Consider the following 18993-nt stretch of genomic DNA (forward strand, 5'->3'; position numbering starts at 1 on the left):
GTGGTGGTGTCTGTGGAAGCCTGACCTCCATCACCTGCTTCTTGTACTCCTGACTTGATGGTGGCATTATGCCACATATAATCCTGGGCCTGAGATCATTCCACCAGGAAGTGACCCACCCACCCCAGGAGAGGTGTGGCTGCCCCTGAGGCAGAGTCCCCCTCCCCCCCATCCAGTATTTCACAGATGGCGATTGAACACGTCAGGTGCAGACACACGGACGCAACAACTGGTCTGGGGGCCGGGAGCAGCCCTTGATGGCTCCCCACTGTCTCTTCAAGTTCTTTTTTTTTTTTTTAAACAAACCTCTTTGGTTTTATTCAAATTGATTTTTTTTAAAGATTTTATTTATTTATTTGAGAAAGAGAGAGAGAGAAACAGCATGAGAGGGGAGACGGTCAGAGGGAGAAGCAGGCTCCCCGCTGAGCCGGGAGCCCGACGTGGGACTCGATCCCAGGACTCCGGGATCATGACCTGAGCCGAAGGCAGTCGCTTAACCAACTGAGCCACCCAGGCGCCCTGTCTTCAAGTTCTTTGTGTCTTTATCTGTAGCACTCTCCATGAAATCTTACATGTGATCAGTAGCAGCATTTGATGGGTGTACATTTATTTTATAATGTAATTATGGTATACAAGTTCTTTTATAAGTTCAAATTTATAACATTCACCTGTGATAAAGCGAATCAATAAGGGCAAAGTCACTTTTTTTTTTGATGAATGCACATTTTGAGGCTGCTGCAATGTTTTAAAAAATTAGGTTTGGTATGCCATTTTATTTTGTATCAAGGAAATCTGGAATCACAGAAGTAGTTGCATATGGTAACATTGTATAACAAAATAAAACAAAATGTTGTTATACAATCACAGGATGCCCTTCTATTTAGCTGATCCAGGAGCCCGCCAAGGGAAAGATGACACTCTGGATTGAGAATACAATCACTCTTGGCATCCAGGACCTTCTCATCCTCCTGAATGGCAGGAACTCAAAGAGGGACCGTGGGAGTGAGCCTGTATGTTCATCAGAGAGTAGAAAATACTTTATACAATGTAGCACAGAAAGTGGGCATTAAGTCCTTCCTTCAAAGTTTCGAAACATTCACTTTCATGCATTGGTTTCCTTGTTGCCACTTGTTACACTTTGGCACAAATGGCAACACTGTAACCCCATGCCACCCCCTCCACACTTTGTAAAATATGAAGAATCCTTCAGGAATAGTGCTTCCAAACCATAGGAGGCATAAGAACCAACTGAGGAACTTGTGGAAAATGGGGCGCTCCTGATGCAGGGTGTCCTGGAGATGCCCACAGTGGGAAATGCTGTCCCATGGATGTGACCACGTCCTGCTGTCTCTGGGTGGGAGTTGGTCTCAGGCCCGAGTGTCCTACCCAGCAGCGTTGAGTTGAACGTGGCCCTCGTCAAGTACAGCTATGTACTTGATGGTACAGGGTTACGTGAGCAGACGTGCACAGGCCAGAATGGAGCGAAACAAAGCGAGGCAAGAAAGGCCGGGATAATTGCCTCCTAATCAATGACACATTTGCAAGGAATCCAGATCTTTCTACAACTTGGCAGGGAAGAGCTTCCTTCTGAGGTATATCCAGAAATGTGCGCCTCTAGTCGCAACACTTAACGCTTAGCTGTCTCTAAAATTTTTTTTTAAGATTTTATTTTTATTTATTAAGAGACAGAGAGAGAGAGTGGCAGAGGGAGAAGCAGGCTCCCCGCTGAGCAGGGAGCCCGGTGCGGGACTCGATCCCGGGACCCTGGGATCATGACCTGAGCCAAAGGCAGACGTCCAACCATCTGAGCCACCCAGGCACCCAGCTGTCTCTAAAATATTAATAGTTGATGCCGAGTACATGTTCTGGCATCTGGCTTATTTGATCACAGTTAAACAAATTTTAAAGTTAAATCTACCCTGAGGCACTCTTATAAAATGTGTGTGTTGGGGGGCAGAGGGGTCCTTGGACACACTCAACAGCGGCCGACTGTGCCAGGATCCGTCCTCAGAGCAGGTATGATCTCATGAATCCCTGAGGTTTCCCTAAGCACTTGATTATATGATTATCCCCATTTTACAGTTGGGAAAATGGAGACCTGGAATGACAAAGTAACTTGCCAGCACCCATAGCTATTTGCGGCTCCGCTGCCTTCCCCACCTTATTTCCCCTTATGGCCTCCAAGGCTCTGGCCAAGCGGAACCCTCCTCTCCTCCTGGAGAGCAGGATTTCTTGCCTCTGGGCCTTTGCTCGCCTCATTTCCATTCACTTTGGATCAGTAAAATGCCACTGCCTTCAATATTGTTGCCCTCCCACTGGAGGGTTTCTGTTTCTTGAGGATCACTGCTGTCCCTTGATGGGGAGGTCTCTTGTAGACTCCGTGTCTTTGCTGGGTCTTCTCAGGAGCAGAAGCAGCAGGACCCAGGTCCATCCCTCCCTGAACTGCCAACTACCCCCTGCCCTGCCCCACACATTGTAAACACTGGAATTATTTATAGAGTGAATGTCTGTAGCGGATTTTGAATTTTTTTAAAGATTTCATTTATTTGTCAGAGAGAGAGAGCATGCACAAGCAGGGGGAGCGGCAGGCAGAGGGAGAAGCAGGCTTCCCACTGGGCAAGGAGCCAGATGCGGGGCTCCATCCCAGGATCCTGAGATCATGACCCGAGCTGAAGGCAGACGCTTAACCAACTGAGCCACCCAAGCTCAGTTTTTTATTTTTTTTCTTGAACAAGGAACATATATCACTGTGTAAGAAGGACTATTTTACCAGCAATACAATTATATCTGGGTTTTTGTTTTTTTGTGAGAATGTTTTGATCTCAATTAAAATACATGTTGACTTGGGTCGTGTGTTTATCCAGACTGCTTAGCGGGAAATGACTAACAAAGGACTGAGTCCGTCTTGGTCCCAGACCCAGGTAATGGGCACATTTTGTGGGGAGGAGGGGACAAAATGGCAGTTGACATGACTACATGTTAACTGCTCAGATACTGAGCACTCATACCTGCATGCCCAGAGCTGCCCTCCATACTTTTACTTTTTTGTCCCACTTACCCCTGACCACAACCCTGTGAGATGCGCTCTGTTATCACCCCCAGGTCACAGGTTGGGACACAGACGTGCAGATTGCTGCAGTGACTTGCCCAGGCCCCTCAGTGGGGAAGGGACAGAGGCAGGTTTGGGCTCCAGGCCAGTATGAGTATGATTGAAGAAGGAGGCTGGGTACACTATTGTGAAATGTTTGCGGGGATCACAGATGGGACGGTCACAGCTGGCCAAGGGGAATTCTCTTTGGAAAAATACCCTGATAAGCTGCCGGGATGGAAGGCAAGACTCCTAAAAGAGTTCAGCAACAGTGTCAAACTGCTGGGGGCAAGAAAATGAGAGGGATTTTGGTTTTGCCCTAATGTTAGGAGTTAAGCAGTCAAGGTCAGGGTCCTCAACAAGAAAATATGAAGTCAGGACAGCTAAAATAAAACAGCACTGACATCCTGTTCTGCAGCTTAGACAGGACCCGCACTAACATTCTGCTCTGCAGCCCTTGCAGAAATGACTTCTGCAAAATGTCCTAAAATAAGATAGTTAACCACAAAAGCATTTGTCAATATCACTGGCAAGGGGCAGTTAAGGCCTAAGCCCCCAGATGTCAGCCAAAAAAGATCATCAGCGCATAAACATTAACCTAACAGCAGACGGATACGTGACCAAAGCCCTGATTGGCACGACTCAGCACAGCCTGGCTGCTTAAAATAGTTCAAGAGAGCTCATAAAACCCCTAAACTTAGAAACTCCAGGGGCAACCCTCTTGGGCCCCCCTCCCTCTCTGGGACTTTTATACTATTGCTCAATAAACTTTGCTTTGCTGCGCACCACTCTTCATCCGGTTTACCTCGTCATTCTTCCAAGTGATCTGACCAAGAACCACGGGCACTAAGGGGACAAAAATCCTGTAACACTAAAAAGGAAAGAAAGAGACAAGAAAGGAGCCAATGTGTAGATGCCGGAGTGCTGCCTGGGTCACATGGCTAGGAAGTGACCTCTAGGGCTAGGAGCCCAGAAAGGCTCAGGAGGTGTCTTGTCGCTGGGCAGTGCCAGGCTCACCGCCTCCCTGTGGTGTCCAGTCTGCAGGAACCCTTTCCAGCCTCACCAGTGCTTGGTGTGAAGGGGGATGTGTGTGAGCATGTGTGTACAGGAGAAGGGGATGGAGGGCAAGAACTGAAGAGCAGGAGGCTGGAGGACCACGCAGGTCACCGGCACCTGTTCAGAAAACTCTAGCCACAATTATCTATTGCAAGCACAATGCTACTTTCCAAACAGTTTGGAAAGTGAGAAACCACTCTATTTCTTTGTGGTCTCTCTCAGTTCCTATCCATAGGTAGTAGAATCATATACTCCCCACCACTTTGTGTCCTGCTTTCCCTTTGACCATTTTAGTTTAAGCATTTTCCAGCATCGCTACACCGTCCCCGGGATTATTCTCCAGGTGGTGATGTGGAAGCAGCACAGGCCTGGGTTGGGGGGGGATCTGGTTTCTAATCCTGGCTCTGCCATTTACTCTCTTTACTCCAGCCATCCGCCCCACCCCCCACCCCCCCAAGTTGCTCAGGCTCCAAACCCTCCCTTGGGCATAGGGTTTTTGTCCTCTCCAGGAGGACCACAGGAAGCAATGCTTGGAAAGTGCTGAGGGTAGTGAGCCGTGAATGCAGCAATGTTTTACTCATTATTCTCTCTTTCTGTAGAATGGGGCTGATAACCCATTAGGCAAGGTCTGGTAAGAACTAGAAATAAAGTGGTCCATTGTGCAGTGCCCGGCTGCTCTCCCTGGACACACACACACCCCCCCACCCACCCACCCCACCCCCGGCTTAAACTAAGCGGCTCAAGAGGGATCTACACCTGTGGCGGGAATCTGAGGAAGCCCTGTTGACACTGGCTTTCCTGAGTGCCTCAGGAGAGGAAACTTTCAGAACGACTACTTCCCTGAACCCCCAGTCAGGTGAGGTGCTGCCCTCCCGCGCCCCCCGCGCCTGGGTACCGGCAAAGCCGCAGGACTCAAGCCCCAGGGAGTGAGCCCCGCGAAGCACAGCCCGGGAGCGACCCCAGGACAGTAACCCCTCCCCGCCCGCCCGGCACCCTATCAGTTGATTAAGTAGGCACTGCCCCCCCTTTGATGGACAGGAGACGCCGCCAATGGCGCCTGGGGGAGGTCCTTTTGTGCCCCCAGGGAGCGTGCCACCTCCTTGCACCCTGGCCCAATCTGGGATGCCGAAGGGGCCGTGGGGCGGGGCCCGGCGCCCAGCAGCCAATGGGACGAACACAGCGGGCGCAGCGGGGGCGGTGCGCTGGTGGCTGGCGGCAGCGGCGGCCGCAGCGGGGCAGGGCAGGACTGAGCAGCGCGGCAGGAGCGAGGGCGGGAGCCGGACCCGGAGACGCTGTCGCGGCCGGAGCTGGGTGAGCGGCGGCCGAGGTGAGGGCCGCGCCGCGACGGTTGGGGCGCCGCGGGCGGACGCGGAGGCGCGGGTGGGCGGCGGGGCCCGCGCCCCGTCAGGCCGCCGCTCCGGGGCCGCGCTCCGCGCCTGGGGGAAGCCTCTGCGGCCGCGCGGCCGACCCGCGGACTTCCTGTCGCCGTGGGAGGGGGCGTGCTCGGGGGCCGCGGCGGGCGCCGGAGGGCTGGGGAGGGCGGGTGGGAGCCGCGGGGGGCGGGCTCGGCGCGGGGCTGCGGGACGCGGGCGGGTGAGTTTTCGGGCGGGGGGTCGCCGGAGAGAGAAGTACCGCGGCGGGGCCCGCGGGCTTGGAGCTGCCGCCGAGGGGCAGGTGGGCGGCTCCAGAGAGACTCGGGGAGGAGCCGCGGGCGCGCTCCAGGGGAACCCGCGAGGCCGAGGGGCGCAGAGGTTCGCCGGGGGACACGCGGGAGGCGAGGGCGGCTGCGGGAGCAGCGGTGTGGCTGGTAAGCGCCAGTTGGAGGGCAGGGCTGGGTCCGAGGGGTGGCGGGGGCAGGCGGGACACAGACGCGGATGAGCTTATTTGGGGCACTTGGACGACAGCCCTTCCTTTCCTTCCTTTCCACCCTCCCCGTGTCTCTCCTGTCTCCACGGGCGGCGAGCCCTTCCTTGCAAGCAGATCCTAGGGCTGGGGGGCACAGGCAGGAGAGGCTGGGGCTGTTTGCCCGTCCACCCTCGGAGTTTCCCAGACTGTCATTGATTCTTAGAAACGTGAGCGCTTTCTCTCTTCTGGGGTTTCCGAGCCTGCTGGCGCATCGGAGGGGTTCCGGGCTGGAGAGGTAGCGATTTCTGCCCCCTAATTTCAGTCGTTCATTGGGGTTTTGGCTCCACCAGAGAAGGGCGATTTTCTTTTCGGATGGAGCTGGTCGGGAGAGCAAGCTGTGCTCTCTCCTTGGGGCCCCGCACAGCTCTAGCCTCTGGGGATGCTGCTCTCCAGTTGGGTGCCCAGGGGAAGGCGGCCTTCAAGGTGGGGTGTGTGTGTAACCATTCCTGGGTCTTTTCTACTCCAACTATCCTGTGTTCTTTTTTGTGGTTAAGGAGGGTAGGCTGCCCAGAGTCTCCGCGGCTACTCTTTACACTGTTTACCAAACACTTCCTGGCTGTCTGATGAAAATCAAGAGAACTTCTGAAAGAATTCAAACCTGAGCTGCTGCCGGTGAGCTCACAGCTTCCTTCCCTCCTCTGCAGTTGTATGCTGAAGTTCTGTTTTAACCCTCCCGGGATTGCCAGCTTGGAGCCCAGGTCGAGGAAACCAACCAGGTGGGCGCAGTTGAACACCAGCCCTCCGGTTCTGGCCCCAGATGTTGTTACTCCACTTGATTCACAAGCCTGCTTGCAGCCTCCACATACAGGCATTGAATAGGAGCCAGTGCAGCTTGGGTTTCTCTTGATTCATTCACATGGGAAATGAAACTCATCTGTGTGCGTTGAAACTTAATTCTAGAGCTCGGCAGTCAATCTCCTTGGTGAGGTTATGCTAGTTGATATATGAGGTCACATCAAAAACTTTTCTGTGGTGTGTGATTTTCTTTTGAGAAGTGTCTTCAAGGTTTTAAAGAAACTGGCCGGTAGGCTGATGATGTTTATTACTTGGGAAAGTAACATAACACAGAGGAATAGAAGAGTGATTACGTCTGTACTCTTGACTGACTTTTTTGGAGAAGAATAAAAACCCATTTGAATGGAAACAGCTCGTGCTGTTTGGGAACTGGAACTTTATTACTTTTAGTCTTAAATATATGAGAGGTCATAATATTTAAATAACCTAAAAGTATGCATATGTAAAAAACAGTGCTTGGGTTTCGGGCAGAGCCTGCTGCTAGGAGATAAGGTTGTCTTTCCCTAGTCCTGGATGCCTAATCCAAATCTCTGATAGCCAGACCAGTGGGGGTGGGAACTGAGGGGCATTTGTCCTTTACCTATTCATTTTCTCCTCTATTCACTTGAAAGTCTGTGTAGACCAAGTTAAGGACACGATGCTCAGGTTTCCTGCTTATGACAGGGTCATCAGTCGATTCCAGGATGTTATGGAATATCAAAAAGATTTCATAGATTCCTTAATAATAGTAATGGTGCCTTGTGTTTAGAGATCGGGTAGCATTTACCAAGGGCTTTCTGGCCACCCTCACCTGAACTTCCCGGCTGACTCGAGCCTGCCTTATCTGCCATCAGATTGTCATGGCCGCTTTGCGGAGGCCACCCTGTAGATTATGGGGGTAATGACCACATTCATGTGAACGGTAGTGCTGGCTCAGTTTTTTTCCCAATTAGGTTGTTTGGAACTGCAGTGGCATACCTGAGAGCAGTGTAGCAATGCCTCAGTTATGAAGTCAGTTTGCATTCCACACGTAGAGACCTTTCTTTATGGCCCTGGCAGTGATCCTTCACACACCTAAACGCATCTCAGTGCCTGAAACCTGACTCCTGATGGGTCCCAGTGGTGGTCTCTGGGATGGCTGTGTAGGAATTCCTTCAAATATTTAGTATTCAGATAATTATGTTCTGCCTGCTGACTGGAGACAGTCTTAAAAGAGGAATTCTCAAAGTATACTCAGAAGTATTCTGCGCCATGCTACATTCTTGGCATATGTGTAGTTCCAAAGATAACTATTTGAAGAACAGTGGCCGTCTAAGACCACACGTGCTGGTAGTTTGATTAAAAGCACATAAAACAACAGTCTCCTTTCTTTATTGATTTCTTTTTGTTCCTATGATTGAACATTTATGTTTGTTTAGTAAAACAGCACCATGTAATCTATTTTTTATTTTCTAGAATAAAATTTTCATTTTGTTTTTAATTATTTTTAAAGATTATTTATTTTAGAGACAGAGTGCACGCATGTGTGTGGGGGTGGGGGGGGTAGGGGTAGGGAAGGGCAGAGAGATAGGGAGAGAGAGAGAGAGAGAATCCCAGGCTGAGTCAGCACTGAGCCTGATGCAGGGCTCTATCCCAGGACCCCGAGATCATGACCTAAGCCAAAACCAAGAGTCAGATGCTCAACCGACTGAGCCACCCAGGTGTCCCTTAATTTTTTTTTAAAGATTTTATTTATCCCCTCCCCTCCCCTCCCCTCCCCTCCCCTTTTCTTTTCTTTTCTTCTCTTTTCTTTTCTCTTTTCTTTTCTTTTCTTTTCTTTTCTTTTCTCTTTTCTTTTCTTTTCTCTTTTCTTTTCTTTTCTTTTCTTTTCTCTTTTCTTTTCTTTTCTTTTCTTTCTTTTCTTCTTTTCTTTTCTTTTCTTTTGTTTTCTTTTCTTTCTCTCCAACTGGGGCTTGGACTCACGACCCTGAGATCAAGACCTAAGCTGAGATCAAGAACTGGATACTTACCTGACTGAGCCACCCAGGTGCTCCTTAAAGATCTTATTTTTAAGTAAACTTTATATCCAATGTGGGGCTCAAAGTCACACCCCAGGTTTAAGAGTCAACACACTCCACTGACTGAGCCATCCAGATGCCCCCAAATCTTTATTTTTTAATTGAGATATGTTTGACATATACTTACGTGTGTTTAATTTCTTTTTTTATTTTTTTTAAGATTGTATTTATGTGACAGAGAACATAAGCAGGGGAAGTGGGAGAGGGAGAAGCAGGCTTCCTGTAGAGCAGGGAGCCTGACACGGGGCTGGATCCCAGGACTTGGGATCATGACCTGAGCCGAAGGTAGACACTTAATGACTGAGCCACCCAGGCGCCCCGTGTATTTAATTTCTTTAGAAAAATTTCAATATCAAAAAATCATTTGTTTCCTGGCTGCAGGCACCGAGCTAGGTAGAGAGGAGAATACAGAAATGAAGGAAAAGCTGTTTCAACCAGCAAAGACCTCAGGAGGAAGCCTTGAGAAGAGAAAACTGAGGATAAAAACTTTGCTATGACTTTAGCAACACATGTGCAGCGGCTTGTGTAACACACTCTGTGGCTGTCAGATTTGTGTGACTTTTGTCCTCCCTAGAAATGTGGCATGGTGGAGTGGGAGGAGCATGGATGGAGTTGAGCCTTGGGCCAGCCTTTTCCCTCACTAACCTTGAGGCCTAGGATAGTCACATATCTTAGGGTCTCAGTTTTTATATTTGTAAGATGAGGGGCTGAGAGGTTCTTAACCTTTTGAGAATATAAAAATTGTGGCCTCCTTCCCAGAAAGCACGCAGCTTCAGAGGCCTGGGCCAGATTGAGGACTCCAGGATCACCCCATCTCTAAGCTCCCTCTCACCGATGATATTCTATAATCCTATTTTCTCAGTCATCTTTAGGCTAATAATAATGATGACTTGTATTTATAGAGGCCACATTCCAAAGCATTTTCACCTCTCTTTTTTTTGTCCTTAAAACGTTTCTGAGTGGTGTGGGTGGTGATGGATATTCATTCTTCTGATGAAGAAAGGGGTACAGGGCTGGCTACCACTCTGGTAGGATCACACAGCCAGAGGCTTGTCGTGGGACCAGAACTGGGGCACCTGGTTGCCAGCTTGGGGTTTTTCCATTAGGTTTTGCTTCCTTGGTGGTTGTCATTACGAGTTATGTTTGGCAGTGTAAATATCCCCGAATGTGTCACTTGCGGAGGAAACTATTTGCTCATCTGCTGAAAGGACTGTTTTTTTGTCTGAATTTGGATCACTAAACACCTTTCTGCCTGACTGTCAAAGGGATACTTATTTTATTTTTGTTATTTTTTTTCTTGCCATATTTTTCATAGGGACACATTTGTAGGACTTAGGTGTTTTGAGCAGACTTGTTTAACGTTTATTGATTAAAGGGTGCATTGAAATGATTACTGCTCAGTTGCTTAGCACTTGAAACACTTGTGAAATAAATGTTAAGTGAAAACTCCAGATGTTTGACTTGTTCCATCCAAATATGTACTTACAGATGAGACATCCCTTCCAGCCTGTGAGCTGCTGGGTGGGTTTGGGAGTTGGGTGTGGATTGTGCCAATGATCATGACTACCCAACAGTGGCTTCTTGTGGCCTTCAGGCCAGATTCTGAATATTGTAGGAACTGATTTTTTTTTCAGTTTATTAACAGAGCACAGTCTCAGCTCTTTAAAGAGCTCATGTATGCCAAAGAAGGTGGAATTTTAAAGACTCACAGATGTTAAGTGGTTTATTACTCATGAAAAGAATCATCGTAATAAAGATTTGAATACTCAGATATGGAGGTATAGGAGGATATACAGTAGGTATCACTCAAAAGTGGTATGAGTCTATGTGTGGTCTTGTCTTCCTGTTATGTCTGGTACTATTATTCATTGTGCAGACATGGAAAAAGGTTATTTGTTCGTTTCACGATGCACTTCTTTAGGATACTCACAAGGATGAGGCAGACATGCACGATCTCCCTGACATTGAACAGAAAGCCTGATGCCATGTGTCATCTTCATTAAATGCATTGCTCCCCAGAGAGAGGGATTGGTGGAGGCTGAAGGCAGAAGTGAATCTGAGCATTTGGAAGTCACCAAAAGTAGAAGCCTGGTCAGGAAATGATGCTGTTGGAGGGCAAGGCCCATGACGAAGGGTAAGCACCAGGCTGCCTACCACCTTTGCAGGGATGGTGTCCAGTTAAACACGTGACCTGCCATAACGCCTCCTTCATTAGCTCTGCTGGTATTTACAGTCCTTACTCTGACCCAGGAAACTTGCATCCATAGGTTGGCCCTTCTCTTCCAGTGGCCTCCTGTCTGTGATTTAAATGTTGATAGAGAGGTGCCTGGGTGGCTTAGTCGTTAGGCGTCTGCCTTCGGCTCAGGTCGTGATCCCAGGGTCCTGGGATCGAGCCCCTCATTGGGCTCCCTGCTCGGCGGGAAGCCTGCTTCTCCCTCTCCCACTCCCCCTGCTTGTGTTCCCTCTCTCTCTGTGTCTCTCTCTGTCAAATAAATAAATAAAATCTTAAAAAAATAAATATTGATAGAGAGGCAGGGCTGTCACTTGTGAACTCCATTAGGCTGCCATGTCAAAGTGCCTGCTTTTTATTTTAATTTCACTCCTGGGGCTGAGAGTGTTTGGGGAAGTGGGCAAGGTTGGCCGAAGTGGGGGAGGGGGCATCCTGGCTGCTATCTGTGCAGTGCACCTGGCTCTTCCCACAGCTCTGGAATCCCAAGATTAAGATGACTCTTGCACTCTGGAGAGGCAACTCAAGTAAGGCGGCGGACCTGGAAGCCATCACATTTCATTGTGACAGTAGCAGGTAGGAGTGTGTACAAGATAGAGGGGACAGAGGTGGGAGGGCCTGACTGCCCTCCGGACACTGCAGAGAGCTGACCTTCAGGGAGGTGTTTTTGGAGTGGTTTCACCAGATCCACAGGTGCTCTCCAGCTGGCCATGCCTGGAAGAAGAATCCCTGGCAGAGGTCCAGAGCTGTGAGCAATGTGGGTGTGTGAGTGGCTTGGTGTGAGAGGAGCCGCTTAAGGTGGAGGGAGGGAAGGCTGGGTGGGCAGGCTTCAGGTTGGGTAACCTGCCTTGCATGCCAGGCTCGGGTTTGGACCTCCTCCTGGAGGATGGAGTTCAACAGGGAGCTGTTTCAGGGCAGTAGACACAGTAGGTTGAAGCTCCGCACAGAAAGGAAATGTCAGTTGAGAAGTCAGGGATGCAGACAGGGAGGGGTGATCCAGGTATAGCTCGTTTTATTATATATATGGGATAGGTCTATGTCTATGTTTGTCTATATCCTATATAAAAATACTTATTTTTAATATTTTATTTATTTATTTGACAGACAGCGAGAGAGGGAACACAAGCAGGGGGAGTGGGAGAGGGAGAAGCAGGCCTCCCGCCGAGCAGGGAGCCCGATGTAGGGCTCCAACCCAGGACCTTGGGGCTCCATCCCAGGACCTTGGGATCATGACCTGAACAGAAGGCTCTGCTTAACAACTGCGCCACCCAGGCGCCCCCAAGTAGCTCATTTTAACAAAGGTCACCGGTGTCACTGGAGGCTCAAAGATTGCCATCAAAGTTTCCAGGAAGCAGTGGCTGCACTCTCCAGTGAGAGAGGCTTCCAGAGCGGGATTGGCAGCAGTCTTGCCTCCATTTCTTTGTCTGCATTTGTGTATTTTGTTGGTTCTGCTGCCTTTTCCGTATGGCTTTTGGTCACAGATCCATGCAGTCAGGAGGTAACTTTCACTGCCAGAAGAAAGGCCCTATTGCAGTGAGGTGTAGGAGGTAACATGGATTCAGAGTCGCACAGCCCCGGGTTCAGCTCTGTCACAAGGTAACTGGGTGGCCTTCCTTAGCCACATGCTTCGACATCTTCAGAACTGGGACGCTGACAGCCTCCTCCTCCTCAGACAACTGAGGGAGGGCAGCGTGGGGTATTGGACCCTGAGAGGTCAGCACCTGTGCCAGGTCCATGGTGCTGGCTCAGTAACTTTGCGATTGCTCAAAGTACAATGTCTACTGAAGTGAATTTGCTAATTAAGCAAAATCTACCATTAAAGTGCTTAATTTGATGTTATGTTATCCAGTTCTATTGAAAATCCTCCTACAGTGTGTTCTTTTCTCCAGCCTAAATGTATTTAGTCTATTTGGACCTTTCCTTGGTGACTTGGGGTTTTAGGGATGATGTTGATGTGGGCGAGGCCTCTGGCTCTGCATGGAATGCCCTCCCTCCCATCCTGGCACTTGCCAGGCCTGGCTCCTGTCTTCCCACCATCTCTCTGCTTCTGTCCGCTCTGCCCTTCCTGTTGGGTTGAGGGCCTGAGGGTGGTCCTATCGTCTCTGGGTTGTGAGGGCAACCCAGCCTCGTCGAAGCCTTGCTCTTTCTGGGTTGGCGATTCTGGGGCTGAGTTGAATGTTCTAGGTTATAGAAATCCTGAGCCTAGGATGACAGGCTGATGCTGTGACTGGAGACGCATGTGTGAGGGTGATGATGGCTCGTGCTGAGGTGACGAAAAATATCAGGACTTGAGAAAGCAAGTTGTCAGGTCTATCATCTGTGTAAAATATTTAAATATAGACAGCAATGGTAGTTAAGGTTGCAGAATTATGGAAAGTTTCTCCTTGTTTCTGAGACTGCACTATTACCCTTTTACTTTTAGAATTAGTATTTAAGTAATAACTTGATTTTATTTTATTTTTTTTAAAGATTTATTTATTTATTTGTAAGAGAGAGAGAGAGAGAGAGAAAGAGAGAGCACATGAGAGGGGGGAGGGTCAGAGGAGAAGCAGACTCCCTGCTGAGCAGGGAGCCCGATGCGGGACTCGATCCCGGGACTCCAGGATCATGACCTGAGCCGAAGGCAGTCGCTTAACCAACTGAGCCACCCAGGCGCCCAGTAATAACTTGATTTTAGAATGAAAATAAATATATATAAAAACAGCTTGGTTGTGTAGGCACTTGCAGTTTACCAGAACTTTCCCATGGCTTGCATTTTGTTTCCAAAGCAGCCGTGTTGGTTGGCTTCCCTCTTGTTCAGAGGAGAAGAAGAGGGAGGACTGGAGGGTTGGTGGTTTTGCCTGAGGCGAGCTGGTCAGGACCCCACACTGGCTTCCACCCTAATTTGGGCTCAGTGGGGCCTCTGCTGGCGCCTGCAGGCAGCCTTTAACATACAGAATAGCCTAGTGTTTTGAAGTTTCCTGTTCAACTGAATGAAATTTATAAGTGATGCCCAAACCATACTTTGTGAACATTTTCATATTTTAAATTATGTTTGTGTTCCATTGTGCCCAATTATGTTGTCGCCAACTGAGCGTGCCAAGTCTGTGAGTTGTGGTCTTCGGAGGAACCACAGAGCAGGCTCTGCCCCCTGCGCGGACCTCCAAGGCCGCTCTTAGTGGGTTTTGTAGCTGACTGGTTGCTGGATGATGGAGGCTGGCCTGCCTGGGTGCTGTTTAGCTTGGACATGACAGTGTTTTAATTAAGGAAGCAATTGTGGTGTCTGTACCAGCAAATGCATCATCAGCTGAGGGGTCTGGGCAGGCTCCAGTGAGGAGGACTGTGACAGCGGGGGTTGGTCAGGGGCGGGGGTCACCGTCTGGGACAGGACCCTGGGTTCTGGGGTTTCTCAGGGATCATATAAGAAGCTTTACATTCCTACTCATTTCATTCTTGTAACAAGATAGCTTTAACTCCATTTTCCACATGAGTAAGTCAGAGCTCTGAGAGATGAAGTGACCCTCACAGGGTCATCATCAGAGCTGGCCTTCCACTTGACTCTGTAGCCGCATTCTTTTTTCTTTTTTTTTAATAAGCTCTATGCCCAACCTGGGGCTTGAACTCATGACCCTGAGATCAAGCGATGCACACTCTACCAGCTGAGCCATCCAGGCACCCTTGAAGCCCCACTCTTGCCATTTATCCTGCTGCCTTGAATAAGTGGATTCTGAGTCATTCGCCCTCATAATCTTCCCTCCCCACCTCTCAGAAACAGAAAAGAGGCAAGTTATGTGGTCTCTTGTTTTAAGATGGGATCTATGCCCGCCACTAACTTGGTTCAGATAACCTGAGTTTGTAGCAATTTACACAGCAGGAAGATAGGGGCAGAAAAGGGAGAGGCTTCTCCACAGCCCCGCTGCTAGGTGTGTGATTAGGGTGGTGGCCATCACCCACCCGTCAGTCGTCTATGCGGCTGCTGTCTACCTGTCCATCTGCTGCCCCTGTCCTGTTCCTGACTGGGAGAGCGGAGGGCAGCATGCCTGGGGATTCCAGAGCTCCTGGCTTAGGTGTGCCCTTTCCTCACCTTCCACTGGCTGTATTATTATTGTTATTTTTTTAAAGATTTTATTTATTTATTTGGCAGAGAGATACAGAGAGAGAACAAGTAGGCAGAGAGGCAGGCAGAGGGAAAGGGAGAAGCAGGCTCCCTGCCAAGCAGGGAGCCCGACATGGGGCTCGATCCCAGGATCCTGGGATCATGACCTGAGCCGAAGGCAGCCGCCTAACCGACTGAGCCGCCCAGGCGCCCCTCCACTGGCTGTATTTTGAAAGGTGTCATAGGCTGTTCAAAAGCAGCGAGTTGAAAGAGAAGAAATGGTGTTTCTGTAGAGCATTCATTTTGCACTATGTAAAATTGTGAAAGATCTTCACATTTTGTTGACTTTGTGATATCAAATGAAGATCAGTTGTTGAGGTAAATTAGAGCAGATGGTGGTTTTTATGCTTGTGATAATTGTCAAAAGGCTTTTTCCTCTCATTCTTGTCTTTTAGTTTTATTTATTTTTTTTTATTTTTTGTTCTTTTAAATATTGAAGGTGCAACATAGAAAATAGAATTTTCTGAATAAAGAACTCTTTTTTGTTTTACCTTCCACAGGCCTGAGGTTTTTAATGTACCTTAGAAGGAGTAGCTGCCACCTACTAGCTGCCTACTTTGTCCCAGGCTTCAGAAGAGGCAAGAGGAGCATCGCATTGCCTCTGTCTACCTCTGAGGTTCCTAGTTTGAATGCAAGGACACTTGAAGGTAGTGAGATCGTGTGCCTAGTCCAAGGTCGTTCAGGTTGTCAATAGAACAGTGGCTCTGAAGCCCACATTGACCACACGTGCCTGCTTCTTTTTCACTAATGTTTCTCTGTTAGGATTGTATTAGTCAGATCCACTTAAGTATTTTATAAGATATTTTCTGGGTTTTTACTGTTTCTTTAACAAGACTTTTAATGATTGCATAATCCTGTGGATGTAATGAGATTAAACCATTTCCCTACTGCTGGCTCTTTTAGGTAATTTCCAACTTTTTTTGCTATTGTAGATGAATTTGTAGTTTACAGTTTTATTTTCCTTTTTTCATTTGTGTGATTAGTTCCTGGGACTAAGTTATCAGAAATAGAAATCCTGGATTAAAGGATATGAGCATCTTAGAGTATTTTGAATGCCGCCTCTGTTGTTTGTGGGTTTATTTTTCTGATCTTTATGGGTGAAAGTATTGAGGGGATTCTTTCTCTTTAAGATGCCTTGGCCTCTGGGACTTCCAAGTATCTGTGAGATAAGACACTTTCGTGAGGTTTTCTCAAATGAGTCACATTTCCTTTCTAGGTTTCTGGATATCATTTTACTTGACTTAGATGCTTTCCTTTCATAAGCAAGAAACAGTCTTTGAAAAAGTCTTTATACTGTATTTATAATCACCCGAGCTAGTGTTCTGCATTCCCAAGGTTGTAAATGTGGTTGCCTGCCTTCCTCAGCCCAGTGGTCCTGATACTCGGAGCCACAGCATCTCTTCGAACTTGTTCTTTTCTTTTCCTCATTTACAGTGTGCATATTGGGAAGGACTCTGCCAGATTGTTGCTGCCAGGGTCATTGGTACAGCAGGACAGCCTGGGGATCAAGTGATCCTGCAGATTTTACCTTGTGTAGCTTCTAGATGCCGCTCTCACAGATGTTCCTGGCTCCGTTAATTGGTAGAGACCAGCATCTCAGAGAATGTTCTGGGAGGTTTATAATGTCGGTGTGCTTACTCTCCTTGTTTTTCTGTTGGGAAGTTGCTGTGTCCTTCCCTGCCCTTCACAGCGTGCCTTCGCCGCGGGCTGGCTGGCTGGCTGGCTTTTTCATCGTCCACTGTCCCTTTTGTACCCACCCTCAGACTGAGCAGGATCCTGTTTTCCTGGTGGCTCCTTTTCCAGGGTCTGCAAAAGAAAACATGAGGGATGAGGAGGGGCTCAGGTGGGGAGGAGTGCTAGGCCTCAGGGCCTGAGCTCTCGCCCTCCAGTCCCCCCTGGACTCCCGCTGGGCCTCCATCACATCCCCCCATCTCCCCCATCTCCGGGGTGGCCAGGGCTTGCTTCCCTTTAGTTCTCTGGCCCCTGGGGGACAAAAACTCTTTTCTTGGTTCCTCTTATCCTAGCTGAGAAAGGCTGACGTCCACAACAAAACAAAAGACCTTACTACACGCTAAGGTAGAAATAAGAGGAAATGATCACAAACAACACAGAGTGTTGCCTCTCAGACACAAGTGGGTTTTTGCTGCGGGCACTGCATGGCTAGCCTAACCTCCTTGGCTGGGCTTGGTGCTGCCTCGATTCCTGCTGCCCCTCCCCACTCGTGTTTATTCTGTCAGTAAACCCACATTTTAGACTCCTGCTTTGCTCTGTGCTTGGCCTTCTGTGGGTTTGTATCACAAGTATGGAAATTGTACTTTGCCCTGGTTTCCACAGATGCGAAAGTGTGCCTAGTTTGGCTGTTGCCTAGCAACTGGCTGAGCCTTTGGTTGTGTGTGTGGTGAAGGCTCTGGCAGGGGCTGGAAGGCTCGGGCATCGTTGTAACTTCTTAGCCAGGCCGAATGGTTACTACCAAGCCTCAGAGGCACACGCTCTTCGCTTCCCGTTGTCTTTTCCACACTTCCTGTTCTATTTCCCGAGAAATGTCTGCTCAGCTGCCCTGACTGGGTGCATGGCATGGCATGGGGCTACTTAATTTCAGGACAGGCTCTTTGGTAACTGACCTTGAGGCATGATTCCTTAGCAGTCTTTGACATAAACTTTATTCAGGGTTCAATAGGGTGCAGGTTGTTGCCCCACCTGAACTGGTTTTTTTACTTCATCATTATCCTCATGATGTTTAAAAATTTAATATTTATGGAGGCTTATCTGGTGGCAGGTGCCCTACTTTTCAGTGCATGATTACATTTATCCTTATGACAGCTTTGTTTTGCAGGTGGGAAGCTGGGCTTCAGTTACGGGGCAGGCGTCATAGGTAGGCTGGGGGTGTGTGTGTGTTCCATCAGTGAGCAGCTTGGGGTTGTGGAATTCAGCAAGCTAGCCCTGAGGGCATCATCAGAAATGCCAACAGAAAATTAAGTGTGCCCATTTTGTCCTGGACACCTCCCTTTTCTGATTGGTTCCCTTAGCAGTCAGAAATGTAATCTTTGCCTGACTGTCACATTAAATTGCCTTGCTCAAGGATGGAAACATGAGTGGAGCCTGCTTTCAGGCCCCTACATGGTAGACAGTGTAGACACTTGAAGTTACCAAATATATATGTATTTACTGTTAGCAAAATTGCATAATCTCTCATCCTTGGTCCCAAACAGTTGCCTTGTGAGTGGCATTTGAAATGCACATTATTTAGTATTTGACTTATGGAGGAGGAGATTTGTGGTGCCTGGGTGGCTCAGATGGTTAAGTGTCTGCCTTTGGCTCAGGTCATGATCTCAGGGTCCTGGGATTGAGCCCTGAGTCGGGGCTCCCGGCTCAGCCGGGAGTCTGCCTCTCTCTCCCCCTCTGCCTCTCTTCCTGCTCATGCGCGCTTGCTCTCTATATCTCTCTGTCTCAAATGAATAAATAAAGTCGTAAAAAAAAAAAAAGAGGAGACGATTTATATGCACACTGGTTTTTTCCACATCAGACAGTTGTTTTCTTATTTTAACTTTTAAGGCACTGCCCAATGGACAGAGTAGGTTGCTTTTAAAGTTTGTATCCTCTGTAGTGGGTGGAATGGAATAGCATCTGTGATCTTGCCTCAGCCCCTGACATAACAGAATCATTATTCTGACTGGAAGTTTGCAAGCTGCCATCCTCTTGGCATCAACAGCTGCTAGTTCCTTAAATATTTACATTTAATAACTTCATAACT

General features: G+C 48.6%; 1 protein-coding gene across 8 annotated transcripts in view; it reads left to right on the forward strand.

The window, feature by feature from the left end:
* Positions 1-5343: 5343 nt before the first annotated feature.
* PACSIN2 (protein kinase C and casein kinase substrate in neurons 2) overlaps positions 5344-18993 on the forward strand; it is a 133038-nt gene continuing 119388 nt past the window's right edge. For 4 of the 8 annotated variants that reach the window (XM_027593245.1, XM_027593255.1, XM_027593253.1 and 1 more), the window contains exon 1: positions 5344-5471. The gene's annotated coding sequence lies outside the window, so the exon portion shown is untranslated. Of the gene's footprint in view, positions 5472-5931; positions 5952-6744; positions 6766-11624; positions 11684-18993 lie in introns of those variants that run through there. The other 4 variants (XM_027593247.1, XM_027593252.1, XM_027593250.1 and 1 more) reach the window with 4 other exon arrangements.

Source organism: Zalophus californianus, chromosome 9 (assembly GCF_009762305.2).
Source record: "Zalophus californianus isolate mZalCal1 chromosome 9, mZalCal1.pri.v2, whole genome shotgun sequence".
Taxonomy (NCBI): Eukaryota; Metazoa; Chordata; class Mammalia; order Carnivora; family Otariidae; genus Zalophus; species Zalophus californianus.